The following is a 3,988-nucleotide window of genomic DNA, read 5'->3' on the forward strand; positions in this document are numbered from 1 at the left end:
AGGGAAAGGAGGTGGTACATGGAAACAAACAGCTGGTACATGCCATATGCTACACTGGCACTCCTCTGAAGCTACTCACCCCTTCTCCAGAATTCCAGCTTTCATTTAAAGAAGTAAGTAAGTCTCTAAAACACTACAATGGCAGATTCTTGGTTACCGGGAACGAGGTGCTGGGGACAGGCAGGGCCCTGAGGGATTCTGGGTAGCTGGGGACGGGCAGGGCCCTGGGGAATTCTGGGTAACCATGAATGGGGCACTGGGGATGGGCAGGGCCCTGAGGGATTCTGAGTAACAGGGAATGGGGTGCTGGGGATGGGCAGGGCCCTGGGGGATTCTGGGTAACCGTGAAGGGGGCACTGGGGATGGGCAGGGCCCTGAGGGATTCTGAGTAACGGAATGGGGTGCTGGGGATGGGCAGGGCACTGGGGAATTCTGGGTAGCTGGGGACAGGCAGGGCCCTGGGGGATTCTGGGTAACCATGAATGGGGCACTGGGGATGGGCAGGGCCCTGGGGGATTCTGGGTAACCGTGAAGGGGGCACTGGGGATGGGCAGGGCTCTGGGAGATACTGGGTAATGGAATGGGGCACTGGGGACAGGCAGGGCCCTGGGGGATTCTGGGTAATAGGGAATGGGGTGCCAAGGATAGGCAGAGTCTCGGGAGATTCTGGATAACCATGAATGGGGCACTGGGGACGGGCAATGTCCTGGGGGATTCTGGGTAACACGTAATGGGGCACCGAGGATAGGCAGGGTCTCGGGGAATTCTGGATAACAGGTAATGGTGCGCTGGGGACAGGCAGCGTCCCAGGGAATTCTGGGTAACTGGGAAAGGGATGCCGGGGTCAGGCAGGCCCTGAGGGATCTGAGTAACTGGGAATGGGGTACTGGGCCTTGGCAGGAGACCTAGCATGAGTCGGTCTCAGAGCTGTGATTGGAACCCAGGAGTCCGGGTGCTTGCACCATTGCCCTGCGCTTTACTGATGCCGTGCACAGACTCCTCTGCAGGCTGTACCCTGCCCAGGCGCCCTCCAGTTGTCCCCGGTGTCCTCAACACAAGCAACCCCCTCAACCTCATGGGCCCCTCTGCCCTGCAATGGAACGTCAGCATGGCGTCCCATCCGTCCTGGCCCCGCAGCATTCCTTCCCGGCTGGAACCGGGGCCTGGCGACAGGCGTCTTTGTACAAACCCCACTGGGAGAAGCCAGAACTAAGGGGATGAAAGGAAAGAATTGTTGCTGGGAGAGAGATGGGGGGAGGGGAGAAGTGTGTTCAGTTGCTGGATGTGAACACGAGGGTCGCTTAGGGCCCAGCAGCCGGAACTCAGCTGTAGGAACTGCTTCCACCAGAGGGCACCTATGCCCAGGGCATGCATGGCCCAGCTGGGCCCCGGGAGCCAGTAGGGGTGTGACTGATGGAACGTGTGTGATAGAGCGTATCTGTGACACAGCATGGGCATGTGTGATTGTGCATGACTGTGTGTGATGGAGTGTATCTGTGATAGTGTGAGTGTGTGTGATTGTGTGTGTGATGTGATCGTGTAAGATGGCTTGTGTGTTTGTGATAGACCATGTGTGATTGCATGTGATGGAGCGTATCTCTGTGCTAGAGTGCGCATGTGTGTGATTGCGTGTGAAAGACCATGTGTGTGATTGCGTGTGATAGAACATGTATCTGTGTGACAGTGTGTGTCTGATCGTGTGTGTGACATAGAGCATGTGTGTGATAGAGCATGCGTATCTGCATGTGACAGAGCAGGAGTACGTGTCTCCGTGTGTGATACCGCATGTGCATGGTAGATCATGTGTGGGTGTGATCATGTGTGTGAGAAAGTTGTGTGTGTGTGGCAGAGCACATGCGTGTGACTGTGTGCACGTGTCCACAATCGGCCCCATCATGTGTACAGTGATGTGGCTATGTGACTGTGTCTTGAAGTGTCACATTAACCTTCCCAAAGCAGCCCTTGGGCGCTGGTAAGTGGCTTTGACTCTTTCTGGTCTTATTTTGCTACAAAGGGGCAAAAAAGGCAAAGTTGGCCAGCTTTTATCCTTGCCGCTCCCAGGTTTCTGGCTGCGGCGACCTGAGTCAGGGAGCCCCTGGCAGAACCATTTCGAGATTAGTAGAAAAACATCCTCACTTACCCCTGCAGGTACCTGACCAATTCCAAGGCCAACTCGTGTGTGTGTGTTTGGGTTGGGGTTTTGGGGCATTTGAGCAAGGGGAAAATAACAAGCTTGTAAGGGAAAGTCAGTTGCAATCTTGGAATTGTGGAACATCTACTGCTCTGAGAGAGAGAGAGAGAGAGAGAGAGAGAGAGAGAGAGAGTGTGTCAGTCTGTCCGTCCAGATATCTGTCATAGGTCCGATTAACTCTTTTGAACTCAAGACAGTAGCTGCCAAAGCCCAACCTATATAATGCTACTAAATTGACTTTAAATAAAAATAAAAGGCTGCACTGTACAGCTCGCTGTGTGTGTCTGTATCTGTGTCTCTAGACATCTGTCTGTCTGTCTTTGTGTGCGTGTATCTAGTTCTGGCTTTGTGTCTTTTGAGTGTGCCTAGCTATCTGTGTAGCTGTTTGTGTATCTCTGTATGTCGCTAGACATTGGCGAAGCGCTGTCTGTGTGTGTATAGCTTTGTGAGTCTCTGGGCGTGTATCTCTGGGGGGTGTGTCCCAGTGTGCATATTCTAGAGCAGTGCTGGAGGCAGAACCACTCCTGTCTCCATGTGCTGCTGTGATGGCTGCTCTGGCCCGGATTCTGCTGGCCCAGCCATTCCCTCTGGCCTGTGTAGCCAACACCCGAAAGCTCCTGAGGGGCCTGGGAAGAGCATCGATGGCCAGGCCCAGCCCAATGGGGAGAGAAGCAAAGAACTCACCCTCCTGTCCCTGTTCCCCCCCACTCAGTTCCACACATGCCTGCTCCCTTCCCACCCCAGGTGCACTGGGCCAGAATCCCATAGCCCCAGTGCAGCCCCAGGGGGCGCTGTGCTGCAGGGAGTTCAATAGGGGGTGCTCCCCTGGCTCCCACTGAGGCACCAGGGGACCTTGTGCTGCAGGTGCATCTCCTCCATCCCCAGGCTGGCACCGCCCTGGCTGGCAGACATAGCCCACATGCAGAAGCTGAGCAGGGCTGAGAGGCTGACGGGCTGGCTCTAGCTGTAGCTGGCTCTAGTCATGCCTGCACCAGCGCCTGACACTGTCAGATAAGAAGTTGCAGGTTTTGAGCCCCGGTGTCAGCTCACAGGTAGCAGGTGACCCCAGCCCAAGGGGGAAGAGGGAGATTGCCGGTGACACTTCCAGCCCTTTATGATGGGCTGTGGGAGAACCTGTCCGTGAGCTGAGCCACAGAGCAAAGAAACCCTGCCCTCCCCTTCCCCCCCCCCACACACACGAGGGGCACTGGGAGACCACACATGATGGACTCACTGGGTAACATGCATGGGGGGGCGGGGAGACCTTCCCACCCTGCCAGGCCCCCGGACGCCAGCCTGTCCAGTATGGTGCTTCTCTGGCTCCCAGCGCTGTAGTGTCTAAGCGCCTTGCAAACACCACTGGCTTCTACTTGTGACACCCATGGGAGAGGGGATAATATCCCTCCCAGCTCCAGTTTGTCTGATCAACTTAGACTGGGAGCGCAGAGATCTGTCCGGGCAGCACCCGGCCCAACAGGGCACCAATCTCACAGTATGTCTCAGCAGCGCCCAGCGCGACAGGGTCCTGATCTCGGTCACTGTGTGGGCCTAGGAGCCAGCACTCCTGGGTTCTATCCCCAGCTGTGGGAGGAGAGTGGGATCTAGTGGTTAGTGCTGGAGAACTGACAATTCTCACAGGGCCGATTTAAGCCAACCCAGCACATGGAGGTGTCTGGCAACCTCCACCTGCAGGCCCCTAGGGCTCCCCTTTCCTGGCAGGCTAGGCACAGGGCCCCCCCCCCCCATACACACACTCCCCCCAGCTCCGCCCCTGCAACCAGTGATGAGGCAAGACGG

The sequence above is a fragment of the Emydura macquarii genome, unplaced genomic scaffold, assembly GCF_026122565.2.
Source record: "Emydura macquarii macquarii isolate MOO-44397 ecotype Brisbane River unplaced genomic scaffold, CSIRO-AGI_Emac_v2 contig_1790, whole genome shotgun sequence".
NCBI lineage: Eukaryota > Metazoa > Chordata > Testudines > Chelidae > Emydura > Emydura macquarii.